This window comes from Acinonyx jubatus, chromosome B1 (assembly GCF_027475565.1).
Source record: "Acinonyx jubatus isolate Ajub_Pintada_27869175 chromosome B1, VMU_Ajub_asm_v1.0, whole genome shotgun sequence".
Classification (NCBI taxonomy): Eukaryota; Metazoa; Chordata; class Mammalia; order Carnivora; family Felidae; genus Acinonyx; species Acinonyx jubatus.
This window is the reverse complement of record NC_069382.1, coordinates 42,885,985-42,906,924: the sequence shown is the minus strand read 5'-3', so window position 1 is coordinate 42,906,924 and position 20,940 is coordinate 42,885,985. Positions and strand designations below refer to the sequence as shown.

The following is a 20,940-nucleotide window of genomic DNA, read 5'->3' as shown; positions in this document are numbered from 1 at the left end:
CCGTGCGGCCTCTCTAACGGCTTGCTGCAAAATAAACGCTGAACGCTATTTTTTATTTCACTTTCCATTTTTATTCATAAAAGCTAAAATACTCTTTGAATTTCTTTCAGTTAGCAAAAACAGGTCTTTCATAAAAGCAAAGTGGCTTAAGGCAGATTAAAAAAAAAGGTTTATTTATTTATTTTGAGAGAAAGAGAGAGCAGGACATGGGCAAGAAAGAGAGGATAGACAAAGTATCCCAAGCAGGCTCCACACTGTTAGCATAAACCCAACGTGGGCTCGATCTCACAAACCATGGGATCAAGGCCTGAGTGGAAATCAAGTGTCAGATGCTTAAACAACTGAGCCACCCAGGTGCCCCGAAGGCAAACTTTCTAAAACCAGGGGATACCTGTATCTCCAAAAAGCCCTCTTAAATGTAAATATAGGGAGACAGTAAGGCAGGTGAGGAAAAAGACTAACAAATCCATTAAATCATTATCTTCCAAGAACAGTAATCTGTGGGGGCCAGAAGGAGGACACGAGGTATTTGAGGGAGATGAAGTCTTGAAGGTCAATTTTGCCTGTCTCTGAGGCTCAGCTCTGCGTATTAAAAAGTATTTAAAATGTATCACCGCAGACGATCACATCTCCACCCACTTGGTCACGTCTGACCTCATGTCTTGATTTAAATAAAGAGGACAAGACAGCAGGCTTCATCTGTCATTTTGACTGCGGATTTTGCTAAATGATTGTTTATATCTCAGTACCCTGTTGGAGACTTCTGAGATTTGAGTTTCCCTGGCTGGAACTGGTTTTCAGTACAAATCTGTAAAAACAAAATCTGCGTTTTGTTGATTTCCAGATGGTATCTGTTAACGTTAACGCTGCTGCTTCGGGAACACTTTCGAGCTTATTTTTCTCTTCCTAAACAAAATGAAGTTCTGGGCCCAAGGGCAGTTTCCCTCCATTTTGTGCTGCTTGGATTCTTAGTAGCCTGTTCTTTTGCTTTTTCTGAGCAATTCTTTTGCCTCTGATTAGTGACTAGAACTCTATTTGCTGACTGTCCAGTCGCTGCTTTCATTGGCTGTGGCGCCCCCATTCAGAGAATCTGCATTACTTCATGACATATGGCACAGTGCACACTTTGAAAGCTAAGAACTGGAAAGTTTCTCTTTTGGCAACGTTTCCCCCAGTCGCCCAAGCAATTTCCACATGCAACACTTTCCATACTCATTGAGCACAGAGTTTAGAGGGTTTGAAATAAAAGACTCTCAGGTTTTCAGGCCCGGCCAAAACCAGCCGTGTCCACCAGATGCCAATGGAACTAACCAGTTCAAACAATTTGGTCCGAAGCATCACTCAGTGCAGAGGAATTGAGGGGTCTCCTGTCTCATTACGTGGGTAGCCTTAATAACATATCCCCCCACCCTGTGCCCAGGCTGACATTTAGCCTAGTTATAAAATCAAGCAATGAGACGGTCAGCTTTTGTAACAGTAGGGCTTCTGCTTCTGAAAAGAAATGCCAGCGGAGATGTTGCTGAGAGAAAAGACAAGAATTATCATTGCGATGGGTGTCTCTGGCCAGGGCAGCAGAGTAAAACCTTGGCACTGGGACCTAATGACAGTCACAGACTGTCCTCTGAGGGGCATGCAGCAATGGGAGAGCCAAGTCAACTTACTTGGGAGTGCTTTGAGCTCTGGTCAAGCAAAGAGAGGGCACATGGAGTATTCAACAGCCCCCTACATCACCAGAGAGGCCAATTGGAGCAAGGAGCAAGCCAGAAGACATAGGAAAGTTCGCTGGACCTCCCAGGATGCTGAGGACACATCTGAAGCCCTCCTTCTAGTAAGTCACACAGGCCTCTTCCTCTGTGACCCAGACACTATCTTAGGGTGAGACGGAGAAACAGGAGTATTTTTATCCATGAAAGACTGACCTCTCTACTCAAAGGGACTGTATACATTATTCAAGCTATAAACTAAGTTGGACAGTTAGTTACTTTTTCTGCCTTCTAACCAGTGGGTGAGGAGGACTGAGGAGGAAGGCCAGCAAAGTCACAGACAAAATAAACTAATTGTACCTTCTCCCCACAGCCCTGCTGCAATGTGGATTGAGTCTGTCATCCTATGACAAGAAAAGCAGGACGGGGCCCCTCTCTGCTCCTCAGCCTGCACTGTACCTGCACCTTCACCTGGAAACAGAATCCTCTGGGCTTTTGCTCTGGCCCAGATCCTCCCTGTTGATGACTGGCTGGGATTTCACTCCGACCGCTGCTGCAGACGTGGGCTCCTAGGTTCTTCTATCCCTCGTTTATTTGCTGTGACCACACATTTGGTGTTTGCTGGTTTCCCCTCTGCACATTCTCTTCCCAAATCTCGTCCCTTGGGGAGTTCTTTGTTCTCTTCCACTGTTCAAAGGGGCAGGGCCAGGCCCGCGACTCAGACTGACCCCAAAGCAATGAACGTGGAGACAGAAAGAAATCCTTGAGAAGAGTCTCAAAGCTACATGCATGTGCAAACTGACAAAAGGCAGGCTCCTTCAGGACATCTCATATAGGAGCAGTGTATCTAGAATTAAGCCAGCAATAGATCTAAATTTAAGGCCAAGAAAAGAAAAAGGGCCTATTATGTTTCTAACGGCTCCCTGCTAAGGACGGTACCTCCTCCCTAACCTCGTCTCCACTTTTTCCCTCTGTGGCACATCAGTCTTCCTTTCTGTTCACATATTTTGTTCCTAAGGACTCTTGATTAATACAAATAGCTAACGCTCATTGAGCACTTACTATGTGGCGGCTCTGTTTACGTGTTTGTCTTATGAAGCCACATAACGTCCTCTGAGGTTGAAAAAATACTTAGGATTGGAAAATAAGCAGAGGAAACCGTGGTAGGGGATGTGGAAAGGCAGACGGAAGTTGCTGGGTTGGAATATGAACAAGACACACACTCACACACAATAATGCTGGACTCCCCTCCTTTCTAGCTAATTTCCAGATTTTCTTATTCCTTTTGCTGCCAAAATCCTCCACATTGTGGCCGACACTCAATGCCTTTACCTCCTATTCCCGTAACCACTGACTTCCGCCCCCACAATTCAATTGAAGCTTCTCTTGTCAAGGTCACGACGACTTACTTCTGGCTAAACACAATGGTTCTCTTCCTTATCCCTCATCCTTTCTGACCCCACAGCAATATTTAACATTGTTAAACATCTACCTCCTGGACTGGCTTCCCTACCTTCTTCTTTCTTGCTGGGTTCCCCAAGCACACCCTGATTGTGGGGAGTCTGTGAGAGCTCCTTTCATGTAGGCATCCCCTCGCTCCTGGTTCCAACTAGCAGGTCTCTGTGTGCCTCCCAAATTTACCTTCCTAGCCCAGACCCTGCCTCCATGCTTCTAGCTCTATGTTCCTCAAATTGTTTCCTCTCCCAAACATGCCCATTTCCACAGTGTGTCCACAGCAAAGGAAAGCCCAAAGCCTACTCCTGCCCCATTTCTCCTCTGCACACCCAGACCCCCATACTGCTACTGCTTCTAAATGCCTCTTTCTCTGAGCCTCCCTCCCCCTCGCTTCTCTCACCCTAGTTCAGACCCGCCCCCCTCTTGCCCCTTGTTACACTGGCCTTCTAGCTAATCTCAGGGCTTCCACCTCTCCTCACCCCATTATTTCCCCAAAACATTTCATTGCAAAGTGATTTTTGTTGCTGCGCCTGGCTCCATCAGTAGAGCATGCAACCCTTGATCTCCCCATGTTGGGTGTAGAGACTACTTTTTTAAAAAGCAGTTTTTGTTCATCAACACCTTAAAATTATTTTTGGTCTAGAGATTCTACTTATAGAAATCTATTCTAAGGAAGTAATCAGAGATATGTGAGAACAAAGACTCACACACAAGCATGTTAAGTGAGAACAACTTAAATGGACAAGGTGGGGGGGATGGCTGGTAAATTGTAATGAGTCTTCTTCCAGGGAACATGGTGCTGCCGCCTCATGGGGCATGTGGGTGGCTCAGTTGGTTGAGCGTCGGACTTCAGCTCAGGTCATGACCTCACAGTTTGTGAGTTCCAGCCCCACACTGGACTTGCTACTGTCAGTGCAGAGCCCGCTTTGGATCCTCTGTCCCCTTCTTTCTCTGCCCCTCCCCTGCTTGTTCTCTCCCTTCTTCTCTCTCTCTCTCTCAAAAATAAACAACAACAACCAAAAAGAAGCATGGTTCATGGGCACCTGGCTGCTCAGAAGAGCATGCTGCTCTTGACCTCAGGGTCGCGAATTGGAGCCCCACATGGGGTGTAAAGGTTACTTACATAAATAAATAAACTTATTTAAAAAAAAGAATCATGCTTCAAAAGGATATTGGATGCTATAGGGAAATGTTCATCCTCTATGGTTAAATGAAAAAAGCAGGCCACTGACTGGAATGTACACCATGACCCCATCTCCACCCACTCCCCTCCTTGCTCATTATGTCCCAGCAACGTTCCTCTTCTTTCAGTTCTACTAAGCTCTTTCCTTCCCCAGGGCATTTGCATATGTCAGGAAAAATCATAAAGGACTTTGAAAGGAGAGAGAAAAATTCATGGATGTCGTGACTAGCTTACCCATCCTGGTTATCTCCATCTTTCATTTTCTATGAGCTAGTTTACAACTTGGGAAGTTGTGCAAATGATTATTTCCATGTGCTAATAAATTCTGTCCAGGGGAGGGCTAGATTTTTCCTCTACCCACGTTGGCATCTGTTTATGTTTCATTTCAGGGGTACCTGGGTGCTCGGTCAGCTGAATGTCCAACTCTTGATTTCAGCTGAGGCCATGATCCCAGGGTTGTGGGATCAAGCCCCACATCGGGCTCCATGTTGAGTGTGGAGCCTGCTTAAGATTGTCTCTCCCTCTCTCTCTGGCCCTCTCTCTGACTCCAGCACTCTCTCTATAAAATAAAAATAAAAATATAATATAATATAATATAATATAATAATCTCATTTCAGCATTCCTGATTGATAAGATGGTCCTTTGAATTCTCCTTTGAAACAGTTATAACCGGGGTGCCTGGGTGACTCAGCCAGTTAAGCGTCTGATTCTTGGTTTTGGCTTAGGTCATAATCTCACAGTTTGTGGGATGGAGCCCCACTTTGGGCTCCATGCTGTGCTTTGGATTCTCTCTCTCCCTCTCTCTCTCTCTCTGCCCTTCCCTCCAACCCACGTGCATGTGCATGCACTCTCTCCCTCTCAAAATAAATAAACTAAAAAAAAAAAAAAAGAAACAGTTATAACATCTTAATGGTTCCCTCAATAATTAATGAGTTAAAAAATCTTTGGCACAGGTTCATTTTATATTTGTATGATTTACCTTTTTAAAAACTGCATTCTCTAACACATACCTGCCTCTTATACTCTCTCTCGTACCTTCATCTGTCCAACCTCTGCCCATCCTTCAGCCTCAGTATAAATGTCACATCCGCAGAGAGGCTCTTCTCTTTGAGATCAGGTCTTCCATTATTATTCTCTTATGCATCTGTTCTTTTCTAGTGTTGGTTACAAGTTCATAATTACAAATTCTGTATGTTTACAAATGTCTGGGAGTCAAACTATCTGTGATTTAAATTTTCTTGTGTTTTTCTTTATTTTATGAATTTTCCATAATGAATATGTACACTTTTATAATTTTTAAAATTTTGTCTTTAATCACTACTTTCAAAAGAAAAAAAAGAACCACAGCATATTTACTGTCAATTCCATCGTCTCTTGCCCACCCAGATTGCTCCCCCCCTTTTTTTTTTTTACAAATGTTTGTTTATTTTTGAGAGAGAGAGAGAGAGAAAGAGTCCCTGCATGAGTGGCCAGGGGCAGAGATGGGGACCGAGGATCCGAAGCGGACTCTCTGGAGCCTAATGCGGGGCTCAAATTCACGAACGATGAGATCATGACCCGAGCCCAAGTCGGATGCTTTAACCCACTGAGCCTCTCAAGCACCTCCACCCAGATTGCTCCCTTACACAAACCCCTGCTGCAATCATATTCTGTTCTACACAATCATACTGACCGGGGCATTCAGTAATAGCATAATGAGCACCTAACTGTGTACAGCACTATTTTAGAAGCTGTGTGTGTGTGTGTGTGCGTGTGCGTGCGCACACTTATGCGTGTATATGTGATGAGACCCTAAGAAGGGTAAGTTGTGACTCCTACTGAGGGGTTTATATGTCACAGGGTGATACAGGACAAATTAAATAACAATGTGAGATATTATTTAACGAAGTAGCCACCTCTACATAAATGTTCAGGCTTGAGCTCACTAAGGGCCAGAATGATCACGTGGCCTTCTATTATGGTCTCAGCCTCACATGTCTGTCAGGCTCGTGTGTTGAACTAGAATGCAGGCTCACAGAAGCCAGGACCATTTTGGCATCTTTAATATGACCCACAGGACAGAACACAGCCCAGGCACACGGCAGAAGCTCTTGTCCATTGATTCATCTGTTGTCCATGATGACTGCTAGGTCAGGTCATGGCACTAAGTTTACCTGGGAAATGGAAGTTTTACTGAGAGGCCCTCCCCACCCCTGCAGAGTGTGTGTCCTGCTTACTACATACGTGTGCAAGTTGTTGCAAAGTTATGTATTTGTGATGGCTTGATTCCTGTTGGGTCTGCTTAAGGAGAAGATGGACAATCATGCAACTGGTGATACAACTGAGAAGTCTGAGCCCTGGTGGGAGGTTTCGTGAGCTCCTCCTTGTGTCCTGTCCTGTTCAGAAGCAGCAGTCCAGAGATGGACAGCAAGAGTGCTTCCAGGAAGCGGGGCCTTTGCTGAACCAGAAGCTCGAGACCAACCACCTCCCACACCTGGTAAGGATCTCTATTCTCTGGTCTAGTCACAAGGGTGTCAACTGTTGGAAAACATCATGCTTATGGCTCTAGTTCAGAAACATTGAGGGCAGAGCTCCGTCATCATGCATAACATGAGTCTTCCCGGGGGCCTCCTTGAAAACGTCCCCACTTGCCACGGTGGAACCTCTGGTAGGGAGACAACCCAGGCCACTTCCATGCTTGCATTTGCAGCCCAGCCTGTGACAGAATAAGTGGACCCGGGGAATAGGGATTGGAGAGAGGGTTACTTTTTAATCATAGTGGTCTATTTGGTGCATACCCTGCTTCCCCCAGGTAGCCTTAGAAATATGTTTCTTGGGCACTTGGGTGGCTCAGTCAGTTAAGTGTCAGCTCAGGTTGTGATCTCACAGTTTGTGAGTTTGAGCCCTGCATCGGGTTCTGTGCTGACAGCATGGAGCCTGCTTGGGATTCTCTCTCTCCTTCTCTCTCAGCCTCTCTCTCTCTCTCAAAATAAAGCAGCATGGAGCCTGCTTGGGATTCTCTCTCTCCTTCTCTCTCACGCCCTCTCTCTCTCTCTCAAAATAAATAACCTTAAAAAAAAAAAAAGAAATATGTTTCTTAATCTTTGACTTCCAACTAGTTTGTCACCTCCTATATCTTTTTTTCCCCTTAAACTCCCTATCTGCACAATCTGATCCTCCTCGTGAAATAAGACACCAAAACTGTAATAGCTCTCCATCTCTCTTTTTCTCTCTCAGTTATGGGGGGCACTTCCCTTTAAGACTGACGTCAAACATCACTATATCATCCCCCAATTCTCTGTGATGTTGCTCTCACAAAAGAGTCTGAGGGAGGGCAGATCAGTGTCTAACCCAGTGTGGCAGGTTCTGGAGGGGCCCCGCTGGGTCAGGACACCAGGCACGGAAGCCAAAGGTGCTGGGTGGCAGCCGAGAAGGGCAGCCAGGGTCCCAAGGAGCAGAATCCAAGGCACAGTTGGAGCCTCAGTGCCCTCCTGTCTCACGAACACTGTGGGTCGCCTCTCTCTGAATGTGAGAGTCTGGAATACAACAAGAGCGGCCAGATGTGAGACAGAATGCCAGGGCCATTGAATTCTCCACTCACAGAGCAGCCTTTCATCCGAGTCCAGGAAAGGATAAAAAATTGTCATGTAAGTTCTGCAACTTGGCTGTGACGATTTCCACGCATGCATGTGGGCCACATTGTTCTGGCTCTCCTGGCAGATCTTTGGCTCTCAGAGTGGTTTGGCACTCAACAGCCCTCGCTGGCTCCCCCATAGGCCTCCCTGTAGCTCTGCTCCGGGGGCCTGTATACCCAAGCGTGATTAAGGCGGCCCAGCTTTCCCCAAAGATGCCTTGGGGGGATTTCAGTCGTTCCAACAGCCTAATTGACTGATCACTTTTATTCCTCCTTTGCTATTGACTTCCTGTTTACCGCGCCTTCCAGCTTATACGAAGCCATTTGCAGCCACACGATGTTTTAAGATTCTCTTCATTCAGGGAGAGCCAAGAGGCAAAACTGCAGTCTGCCTGCGAAAACAAAAGAAGCGATGGTTCCAGAGAGCTCCGAATCTGCGGAACGTCTGATTCCCCGGTTGCGGGGGTGGCTGCCGACCGCTTTGCCCCGCGATGTGATGATTGCCAGTTATTAAGCCTGTCTGGTGGAGGGGGAGGAACGACTGCAATAAAAGGGAAAGAAATGACTCCCAGGGACCAAGAACAGTGCAGACAAAACAACAACAAAAGCAACATCAATAACCCAAGTCCCCTGCACTCCTTTTAGAGTTCATAGCCAGGAGGATAAACACCACTTAATCTGCAAATGATTGCCATTGGGAGGCGATAAAAAAAAAAAAAAAATTAAATGTCGCCGGAAGAAAAGTTTACACGGAAATCTCGAGATCCTACGCAGAGAACATTTGTGAGTTCCTCCTCAGCACCCTCCCGAAGCACAACTCATAACTAGACTCCGTGGCATCTCTTCCCCGGGGCGGTTTGGGTTTTGTGTTTTACAATGAGGCAGGGATTCTCAAACCAGGGTGATAGGGTGATGTCACCCCTCCCTTCCTGGGGACATTTGGTGGGGTCTGCAGACACTGTCGTCACAACTGTGGGTATGTGTGGTGGCCAGAAGAGGGTTGTGAGTGCTACTGGCAACTCGTGTGCAGAGGCCTGGGGTGCTGTTCAACCTCACAGTGCCCAGAATGGCCCCTCCACAACAAAACATCCTCCAGTTCAACAGGTCAGGATTTTGGAGATTGAGAAACATTGGCAATAAGGTATCTGAAAAGCAAAAAGGAACAGAGATGTATTGGCTTTAACTTCTAAGTTTTTACTTGGAAAAAGATGGGGTAAAGGCAGGGAATCCATTCTTTCTGGAAACACACACAGAGCTAATATCTATGGGACTGGTACTGCAGACTCGGAATGATCAGAAGAATGTCTTGCGGAGCTTCTAAAATCTGGGTGAAGATGAAGACGTGGGCTCTCACTACTTACTACCTTCTAGTTGACCAAAATGAGTCTGATGTCCCTGTGCGTGCAGCCACTGCCCCCTAGGGGAAGAAATGTGCGGGGCTGCTTACTGTGGGTTTATGTTTTTGTTTTTTGTTTTAAAGTTTATTTTGAGAGAGAGAGAGAGAGAGAGAACGTAGGGGAAGGGCAGAGAAAGAGGGAGAAAGAGAGAGAGAGAGAGAGAATGAATCCCAAGCAGGGTCTATGCTGTCAGCGTGGAGCCTGACGCAGAGCTCGATCTCACGAACCGAGAGATCATGACCTGAGCCAAAACCAAGAGTCCAACGCTTAACCAACTGAGCCACCCAAGTGCCCCTGGGTTTATGTTTGAAGGCAGTGTGTGATAAGCCCTCAAGATCACACTTCTTTGCTCTAGTGGTATACAGGAGAGAACCTTCATTTTATGGATAGGAGTTATGGTTTCAAGCCCCAGTTCTCACACTGACCTCTCAGTCCCAGTCACGCCCTTCGGACTTCCAGGTTTTGGGCACAGACAAAAGGGTAAGTAAGTGTTAAAGCATCACATAAATAAAAGTACACTGCTATTGTACCTCTAGAATTATAAAGTCGGAGATGTTCAATTAACAAATAGTTATGGTGGGCTTATCATTTGCCACACCGTCCTGTAACTGCTGAATCTATAATAGTAGACATACGACAGACTCCATGATTGGGGGAGAAAGAGAATAAACAATCAGCAAATTAGGTACAATGTAATCTCAGAGACTATTAATTGCTATGAAGGAAAGCATCCAAGACAACTGTAAAGAATGACTGGGGTGGGGAGCTGGGCATCCCTGCAGTGAGTCAGGAAGAAAAGCCAGGGAAGGCTTTTCTATGTCTGAAACACAGAGAGAAGTGACCTAGTCCTCCAAGGACTAGTCTTGGAGCGAGGCAGCAGGGGCCCCTGCTCTGGGTCCCCTGCCTGAGCACTCTTTGCAACTGTCATTTTTCAACACTGGACCCCAGGGACACACTCTTCCACCTCTGCTCCCACACGCAAACAAGTAGAGACAGGGCAAGCATGGCAGAAATGCTTAGGCAAGAGAAAGGACAAATTAGCTAATTTGTTAAAAACTTCTTATCAGATAGCATCAGTGCAGGAGATCGTTGCATAAAGAATTGTTTCCCTGGGTTCTGAATGTCTGTTGTTTTCTTGTTTGTTTATTTGTTTGCTCATCTTTGTGTTTGGGAGATGCTGAGGGATTGGAGTGGTATTTGCAACATTTGCACATGGTTTGGGAGGAACATTTTGCAATGTTAAATAATTCGTATTTCTCTTAAATTCATATGTATGTTAGTCTAGATGCAAGATGCTGGAAGCATACCAATTCTTCACCCTGACAACCACATGGACATTGAACACTAATGATGAGAATCATGTTTTTAATAAGGATATTTCATATAATTTGGCTAAATTTTCCAAAAAAGCTCTTCAACCTTATTTAAATAAGTCTAATTTTCAACTTTCATACCCTCTAATTATATTATGCATTTATTTACTTTTAAATAATTTTGAATGCTTGAAAAATTTTTTCATTTTTTATGTTTATCTTCAGATGTGTTTTTAATGATAATATACTCAAGTTTTCTATATTTTGAGAATAATAAAATTTAAAAAATATTTTCTATCTTTCATCTCAATAGAACAAAATTATTTGAAAATGATTACATCAGTGATTTCACTTAAATGAAAACAAAAAGTGAGTTTTTCTGGAATAAATATATAATTATGAATAATGTATTTGTCTATTCTGTTACTCATTTAAATATTGCCAACCAGCCAACAGAACACTTAATATGAGAATAATAATTAAATTCAATTGTCTTTTATAGTTTGCTAATTTACAGTCATAAAAACCATACATTTACACAATTTTTCAATTTTGTTGTTATGAGAGAACATATCTTATGTAACAGTTCTTAGTGCTATGTGGGCCCCATTTCTACCCTTGCCCTGGGCCCCACTAATGCCAGGGCTGCGCCTGTGTATGAAGATCTGGGGGAAGAGGCAATAACACTGAAACAAACAGCAGAATGTTTGACATGTTGGAGGGACAGAAAAGCCAGTGTGGCCACAGCCTGGAAGATGAGGTTGGAGAGGTGGGCAGGGGCCCTGCGATGTGGTGAGGAGTTTGGATCCTCTCTAGCAGAGTGGGAAGCCATTGAAGGGTTTTGCACTGGAGAAGATGGTTCTGGCTGTTCTTAAAAAGAATGATGTCCGAGGGCACAAGAATAGAGGCAGGCACCCAACTAGAATGCTGCAGCTTTAGTTCCAGCAAGATGACAGTGACTTTGACCCAAGTTCTCACAGTGAGAAGCGGGTCAGACCAAGGATATATGTGAAGGAAGAGAAGACAGGATTTACAAATGGATTGAGTGTTAGAGATGGGGGAGGGAGAGAATGATTTTCAGGTCTTTGGTTTGAGCAACGGATGTATGGTGGTGGGATGCCTAGAGAGGGCAGTGGGAGGTGGAGAATAGAACAGAATTTGGAACATAAATTCTGCTTTTGTACAAGTGCTTACACTACTGAAAATGGAGAGAGGAGAAACTAATCAACTAGGAGAAATTTACTAGTGTACCTTCTTACACCCTGTCAACAGCTTACAGGTAGGTCTCACTGGGGCTTATGCCATCAGCGCTGTCCCACTCCTGTTGCCCATCAACCGTCCCTGCAAGGTTTTGACAGGTTGGCTGAGCTGTTACAACTAAATTCCTTTCTGGCCTGGAGATTCTATGATTTTAAGGTGGCACAAAGTGGGACCCAGAAGTATTTGAATTTTAAAGGAAGACTCCTTAAAGACTGAAGAGAAATCAATCTGTAGTGGTTGAAATGTTTGCATGGCAGTCTTCCAGTTGGCCACCGCCCACCTTGCTGGCATCCTTATCTGCGATCCTTGTCTCTGTACATACTCGGGTGCACATTCACATCTATGTCCTGTTTTTAGAACCAGCATGTAAGAAGTGCTTCACGTATCTTTGTTGTATGAACGAGTGCTATGAATGCATCAACCAGGATTATTTGCCTTGTTTTTCCCTGTGGGTCTTCTCTTATTTGCCATCCCCCAAATCTGATTGGGTTGGCTATGAGGGAGAAGAGCCCGGGAGGGCTCTTTGCAATGTCGTGCTTTAGTGCTTTAGATACCTGCTTGCATCCCCAAAGCACCCTTGCGGTCACTACTTCAGGTCTACAAGCTCTTACCCAAAATCCAGGTGTGCTTCAGGATTCCAACTGTTTGCAGATTTTAAGAAGCTAATTCTGCATATTCTACCTTTTATTATATCCAAACCCCCAATGAGCAGGGGAAGCACCTTGTAATTAAACATATAAACCCTTTTGGAGCAAAATGTAAGAATATCCACATTAAGTAAGAAAATACATGACTTCAAGTCAAGTCTTGCTGCCAGGTGAGTTATGAAATGTTTTTAGTTTTCTGAGTGTAGTAGTTTGGAAATGTAGACAGGAGACTCTGGACCTGGGAAACCCTCACTTTTTGGATGAGGCATATGAGGTTCAGAGAGATGAAGTAATGTGCCCAAGGTCACTGTCGAGACTAGAATACGGCTGCTCTTTGTACTGCATAATTCTGGGCTACTTGTCCTATCTGCTGCCCAATGGAAAGCAGTGAATGGCAGCCACTCCTGGTACTTAGCTGCTGTGGACACTGAAGACCAAGTTTGGAAAGTTTTCTTTCTGGAACAGCAATGCCTCCATCTACTGGACAGATGAAAGAATGACATCTGACCCACAAGGAGAAACGAAGTTCATGATGCAGGTCATGGATTCTAAAGAAGGGCAGCTGAATTGTCTTTCCCTTCTGTATCAGTGCAAATCATATTTCAGGGGGTTAGAAAGATGCTACTACCTTACCCTTACATAATCCATCCTTTAAAATAAAACAACAACAATAATGAAACCTCATTTACCCAATTGCCGGGAATTATAGAGTGAAAGTACCAGTGTCCGTTCTCAGGACCTCCAGAACACCTTTTCTAAAACATGGCACTCTCTTGCTTCAAACTTTTCGGTGGCTCCATCAATTTCAGAAGTGATTCCACAGGACTCCTTCTTACGACACCTGCCACTCCAGCCCATTCCCCACACATATGCTCCTTGCCCCATGGGGCCCTTATTGTACCTGTATTTCCCATTATAGAACCCGAACTGCCTACAACATTCTTACTTGCTTGCTTTCTCTGCCAGACTCTTGGTTTCTGCGCCTTTCAGAGTACCCAGAATTAGTAGGAGTTTGATCATTTTTGAGAGACGAAAAAGTAGAGTGAATTTATCTCAATAAGCTTAAGATAATCAAACAGTTGCTTATTAATTAAATGCACACACAGTAATCATACAGTAATTGGTTCCTAAATCTCAGGGTAATTACAATTTTAAAATACTTGCTTGAATACGAATTTTGGTAGAGGAAGGAATGGGACCAGCTTGGGGATATTGGTTTCCCCAAAGAAAGAAGATTGTCAAAGAATCACAATATGCAGAATAATTTGCTCCTACAAGAAATGTTTCTTTCCTTGAATCTCCCACATCATCTTTTCTTAGCGTCTTGAACTTCTGAAAATAAAACCTCAAAATGAATTAGCCAAAGAAAAAAGAACCTGGACGTGGAATATGGCACTTGGCAAACTGGGGTAGGTTACAAAACAAACAGATACAGTTATTATTTTTTCAGGTACGTGTATCGTGTCTTATTAATCCACCTTATTAGATGTACAATTCAGTGGTTTTTAGTATATTCACAAAGCTGTGCAACAGTTGCCATCATCAATTTTAGAACATTTCATCATCCCTCCAAGAAACCCTGTACCTTTAACTGTCAACCCCAAGGACCCCCGCTCCACCACCACTTTAGCAACCACTAATTTACTTTCTGTCTCTACAGAATTGCTCGTTTGGGATATTTCATATAAATAAAGTCATATAGTATGCGATGTTTTGTGTCTGATTTCTTTCACTTAGGGTAGTGTATTCAAGGTTCATCCATGTTGAAGCACGTGTTAGTACTTACTTCTTTTCATGACTGAGTAATATTCTATTGTATGGCTCTATCACTTTTGTTTATCCACTCACCAGTTAATGAACATTTGGGTTGTTCTCATCAGCAGCTATAATGCATAATGTTACTGCAAATATTCGTGTACAGGTTTTTGTGTGGACATACGTTTTCAGTTCTCTTGAGTATATACCTAGGAGTAGAATTGCTGCATCCAGTGATACACATATATTTATTTCCTCCCCCTACTAGATTAAAAACATCCCCAGGGCAGAGTTTGAGGTATTTGTCTCCTGACCCAGTACTATGTACGTTGATGTTCATTACATGTTTATTGCCTGGAATGAATAAGTGGATGATATTCGCAATTCTAACAAGGAAGGTGGTAGGGAGTTGGAGGCTAGACAGGCAGCATGAATAAAATGAATCTTTTCAAAAAACTAAAATCATGGGGCGCCTGGGTGGTTCAGTCAGTTAAGCATCCGACTCTTGATTTTGGCTCAAGCCATGATCCCAGAGTCTTAGGATTGAGCCCCTCATTGGGCTCAGTGCTGAGCATGGAGCTTGCTTAGGATCCTCTCTCTCTCTCTCTCTCCCCCCTTCCTTGCTCTTGCTCTTTCAAAAACAACAAAAACAAAAAACCTCAAATCATGAACAATCTTGACACTGACAAGTAAAATTGCAAAATACACTTCTCAGAACCCCAGCATCCCTTCTGTAAAACGAGATCAACAATACCTTACAGAGGTGTTGCGTTAAAATTGTTCTCCATCTGAGGAGGCCTCCAATAGAGCTGGCACGCACACTAAGCATTCCACCAGTGCTCTGTAGCTGGTTAAATTCAGTGTGGTCCCTCACCCACAAACCAATCCAAACTTGGGCATTTTGTGAAATACTGTCTAGCTCTAACCTGGAAAAGACTGGATTTTCATCTCAGCTTCAAGCTCTGTCTTTTGCTGCCTATGAGATTGTTATGCCTCTGCCTATATTCATGATATCAAAGCAGTTAGTTTAGCAAGTGGAAAGAGAGGACTAATCTAGTGACTCATGCTCTCAGGATGAGAGCTAGAAATGCCACCCCACCAATTCTGCCTGGCAACATCTCCCCTGTGGTGAGCTGGGCCCAGCAAGCTACACACTCTTCACATGTGGGGAATTAGACTCTTGCCCTCATTTGGGGGCTTGGTCAGTCTTTTCAGAACATAGCTTATCTATTGCTTAGATATCACATAGACTCAATTTGTCAGCCTCTTTTCAGAGTGTGATTCTTGAGAGCATTTGCAGACAAAGACCAAGTGAGGGAGTTCTATGTTTATTACGTATACTATTATGTTAAAATATGTTAAAAAGTAAAATGGGCATCTAGTTAAATACTTTTAATGATGGGCTAAATTTTGTTGATTAGGATTATTTCCACACTAAACCAAGACTGAAATGTTAGAATCTGTAAACTTCAGAATATGAATGCATTTCAATTACTTTTAAGTTTAGGTACAAAACTCAAGCTAGAAACAAAAAAAATATATGTATCATTTATGTCAATCTTGCTTTCCTGACTAGGTACAAATACGTTATCAATACATCAACTCAAAAATCTAAAGACCGCCAGCCTCAGCCTCTTATGTATGCGGTATCATTTTTGTAAATGAAGGAGACTTCTAAAGCATCTGACATTTTCTAAACTCACGAATTGGCAAAAAAAAAAAAAAATTGTTCTTATCTTGCTTACACGATTAATTTGTTTATTACTCACCTCCTTTTAATAACTAGAACAGAGGGGACGTTCCCATTTCCTGTTTGTGAACAAATCCCCAATTAGCACTGTGAGAACTACTGAGTTTTATTGCAAGGGTCAATAAGTACCGTAAAGGTTCCCAATTTGTGGTGGCATCTGACAATTCACAGACGTGCCACCCTCCAGGCAATTACCAACAGCTAAATCACCCCCACCCACCACCTCCAGGAATCACAACCCGTGATCTTGCCGACCCATCTCTGAGGCAAGTTTGTTACTTGGAACTGGACCCCATTTGGGAAAGGTAGCCAATTCCTACGTTACCGTCATAGAAAGACCTAGAACTAAGAGAGGGTCTTGAAGACCAGCATTACTCCTCCTTACCACACTCCAGGCACCCTGCACTGTGGGTGGAGATGGGAGCAGGGAAAAGGTTGACCTAGACCCACAGTTTAAGGACATTTTTGCTGCAATCTTTTACTAGTTATTGTTGTTGTTTTTCCAGTAGAAAGGAGTGGGAAACAGTCAAGAGGAATATGGGTGTGCATATTTCTTGAAATCCAGACGTTCAGAGAAAAAAAAAATCCATGAAAAATGTCCCTAATACAAAAATTGGCAAAACAAATAGCCCTCTTTTTTTAAACTGAACTTTGTAATAGGAGAAATTCTCTCACAAGGAGAGAGTGTTCCTGAGCCAAGTTTAGGCAGAGGAAAATTTTTCCAGCATGTCAGGAACGAAGCTGACGTTCCATTAAGAAAAAAAAATGTGCTAGAGGAAAGAGTAAAGGGGAAAAGGCACCAGAATTCAGACGGAGCTTTAAATTCCAGAGAGGGCACAGTTGAGAGCCCACGGAAAAACCCCCTCCGAAGGGAGACTCAGCCCATTTCTCCCTGGACCTCCCAGCCCCAGTGGACATTTCCTGTTCTGCCTCTGGAAATTCAAGCCAAAAATTACAAAACATCCTTTTCCCTCTGACCAAGTGCTTGGTTCGGAGACCGTCCCCTCCCCACGTCCGTGATCTCAGTGCCTGCCCTCCCCTTCCTTCCGCGGAACCCCTCCCTGAGCAGCAGCGCCGGCTTCCCAAGCAGGGTTGATGGATCCGCGGTAGCAGGTGGTGGAAGAGGGAGACAGAAACGACCGTGGGGACCCCAGCCGAAGAGGTAGGAACGGGGGCACCGGACGTTCTTGCGATCCTTTGACATGTATTGAGCCAAAGAGGCACTTGTCCTTTAAGCCTTGGGCTGACGGCGTTCTTTTGCCGGTGGGGGTGTGGGGGGTGGGGGTGGGGGGTGGACGCACAGCCATAAGGTCAGAAGTTTCTTTCCCTCTCTTTCCAAGTTGAACTTTAATTCCTGGGTTCCTGGAAGCACACGTTTTGTTTGATTTCTGGTATGGAAAGCGCTGTGGCAGAATTCTGAGAGTTCCCTGATTTCTCTGGCTTTGGGGGTTTGTCTCTTCTTCTTCTTCTTCTTCTTCTTCTTCTTCTTCTTCTTCTTCTCCCTGGAATGTCACATTTGTAAATACCTTCAGCTCTGAATAGATCGAGTGGCATTTTCACAGTGGTGAGCTGGGCGCAACCGGCACCCAGGACCTTGACCACGTGCTCTGCCGGCCGGCCGGCAGTGCTATCTCCTTCCCCTGCCCCACCCCCACCACGGGCACACTCCGGAGTGGCTTCTCCAGGCGTGGAAATGTGGCGCAGGCCCCCAGGGAACCTTGAGCACCAGCGCTGCGCGTTTATGGGTCCGCCCAGGTGGCGTTCGAGACCCAGATGAGCGTGGCAGAGGTTACCCGTCCACCCGGGAGGCTGCGTGGGGCCCTTGGCTCTGTCAGGGACGTGCTCCTGGCCGTGCGTCGCCGAAAGCCAGCCTTGGCACCACATGTGCTGACATGGGACCGACACGGAGAGCGCAGCTTGGCTTCTGCCTAAGGAGTAACTCAAAAATTTATGAAGCAGTCATAAATGAAGCATCTCAAATGCCCTCTCTTTGAACTCGTGTGGCTTTTACTTCTCTGTATCTTGCTGAGCCACACACTTGCACTGCTCTCTTACAGGCTGCAAAAATGAGAGCGTGAATTGAACAGACTAGTCATAACCTATTAGCTGGTGATCCCAAGACGGCAACGGTCGCTGGTGCCAGGCACCATTCTAAGGGTGGTGGGTATCATTGTCGTCCCCTTTACTTACCCATGAGGACACTGAAGGTGCAGAGACAACCAGCACGTGGCAGAGGTGGGATCTGCACTGAGGTAGCCTGGGGCCCCGGTCTTTGCTGCCAAGCTCTGAAACCAGGAAGGTGGGGATTTGAATTTTGGTTCCTGCATTGCCTGGTTGGATGACTTTGGACAAGTTCAATGCCCTCAGCCTCAGGTCCCTCATCTGTAAAATGGCGTAGTGATAATCTCCACCTTAGAGAAGAGCTGCGAGCAGTAAAATAGATTTAAAAGATGATTTTATTGAAGCCAGTGAACAATGCAAGCGAGCCCTTCCCAGTCCCTATAGTGTGTGGTATGAATGTGGACATATCTCTTGCAAATGAAAAGCCTCAGGGTTCTGTGGGTGACAGCAAGGGTGCCTTGTGAGGATCTGTACCTTCCATGAGGGACATTGGACTTTACTTGCCAGTCAGTACAGGACTGTAGCCGCCAGCTCACTGGACTCCAAGCTCCCTAAGGGCAGGGTTCATATAGTATGTCTTTTTATTTCTCTTAAAAAATGTTTCTCGGGGCGCCTGGGTGGCCCAGTTGGTTAAGCGTCTGACTTCGGCTCAGGTTCCGATCTCACGGTTCGTAAGTTCGAGCCCCGTGTCAGGCTCTGTGCTGACAGCTCAGAGCCTGGAGCCTGCTTCGGATTCTGTGCCTCCCTCTCTCTCTGCCCTTTGTCTGCTCACACTCTGTCTCTGTCCCTCAAAAATAAAAATAAAACATTAAAAAAAAATTTTTTTAATGCTTCTCAAACTGTGGTCTGAGGTTATCATTGTCTTTCAGAAGGGACACAGGGTCCCTTTGGGGAGGAGTTCAGCCAGAAGCCTCCTCTTCCTACTTCCAACCAAGCACCTCCACCTTTATGGATTTATATGTTGGGGTGCCCAGCTGAAGGAAAGTTTTGAGAACAATTCTGAGAACCGTTAACCTGGAAGAAGTCATGCGTCTGGGCTGAAAATGACTGCTTGTGAGATGGAGTTGATTTCCGGGAGGATTTCTAGCTTCCCTGTCCAAGCTCTCACTTGGCCCTCCCCACTGCCTCCGACTTAGTGATCATCTCCTGCCCTGGGGCACCCAGTGGAGGTGTGTGCCTACCAGGTCTGGAGGTGAACTCTTCCATCTCAGGCAGCCCATCCTCGTGTGCAGGGACAGGCAAGCTTATATTACAATGTGGCCTCCCTCTGAGTCTTTTCTGAATGTGCCCTTCTCAACTCTGTTCCCAGTTATGGACTGCATGATCAATAATCATAATAGTGTTACTGCTCTCTTTTAATGATAACAGCTTATCTACTGAGCCAGGCACTGTGCTAAGCACATTACACCAATTAGCTCATGTAGTCCCCACAAAAGCCCCCCAATTAGGCAGTTGGGCAGGTCCCTCACTCTGCTGACGGGGCATCTAAAGGTAGAGACATAAAGTGACTTGCTCAAGGGCACCAGCTGGTTAGGGTTGATGGTGGATTTGGAACCCCATCCTCTGAGTCTGAGCCACACTGCCTTGAATATTTTTGCAGCCCTGTTTGACAGAGGTAAGAGGGATATTGTTGTGTGTTTCGTTCATATTTTGGGCAAAGGATGCCCCAGAGAATAGGCTGGGAGGAACAGAGTGACCAAGGCCAGGACAGAATGTTCCATGGAAGGAAGGGTGCTTCTGTGAAAAAGTGGAATCAGGATTTTTAAGCTATATCCCTGGTAAGCTTTACTTCTTCCCTCAGAGGTGGTGTGGTTTAGTGGGAAAGAACAGTTCTGTAGCCAGACTTCTCGGGTTCAAATCCTAGTACCGCCGCGTATTAGTTAGGTCATCTTAGACAAATTATCAAAATAACGACATCCCATATAGAGGGATGATAATGACAGTATCAATTTCATAGAGATATTATTATGATTAAGTGGTTTAGTCCACATAAAGCATTTAGAACTGTGTCTGGCACAGAGTATGCACTCAGTAAATATGTTATTATGTGTAAAAGAGGTTGTTGGGTTAACTTTAGGTAGCTGGGTGGCCATCTGGAAATAAGTACCTGGTGTTTGAGACTATAAAATGGACACTAATCTTTAATCTCTTAGAGATTAAAGAGGTAGAACTAAAGCAGCTAGTCTTTAGGGTTGGCCTTGCCAAATTGGATCCTTTGATTAAATGAAGTATAATTTATTTATCTTTGAAGTTATGGTAATTAGTCCCACCTCTGACCTATTGTTATTTTGAAAAAAAAATTGCTTGTGCTTTCAGTGAGCAAATGCCAATGGCTGAACCACTTGTATTTTTAGAAGAATGGCTTCAGGGTTTCAAGCTGAGATATAAAATTTAAGAGCTAAATATAGCAGATAAAAAGCCAGTAAAGAGATCATGAATTACAAAAGAATTTTGTGGCTTTTTCAAAGAACAAATCTGTGCAGAGCCTAAGCCTAGATTAAATTTGCAAGGATTTTGAAAGCTATGTGCATCAGTTTGCCAACCTTTACTGGAAGGAAAAGTAGGCAAGATATGAATTAATAATTGATATTTATTGAGCACTTACTATGAACCAGGCACTGTGCCAAGTGCTTCATACGCATTTTCTCATTTGCTTAATCCTCAGAACTGCATATCAAGGTACTACTTGTACTTATCCCCAGTTTACAAATGCAGAATGCAAAGTTTAGAGAAGAAAACAAT

At 44.6% G+C, this 20,940-nt stretch overlaps 1 protein-coding gene across 8 annotated transcripts in view; it reads left to right on the top strand.

Annotated features, from left to right (window-relative positions):
- Positions 1–16,963: 16,963 nt before the first annotated feature.
- The window catches only part of TACC1 (transforming acidic coiled-coil containing protein 1), a 120,412-nt gene continuing 116,435 nt past the window's right edge, over positions 16,964–20,940 (top strand). Inside the window, exon 1 of one of the 8 annotated variants that reach the window (XM_027070825.2) lies at positions 16,964–17,239. The gene's annotated coding sequence lies outside the window, so the exon portion shown is untranslated. The remainder of the gene's footprint in view (positions 17,240–20,940) is intronic. The other 7 variants (XM_015076065.3, XM_027070814.2, XM_053216573.1 and 4 more) reach the window with 7 other exon arrangements.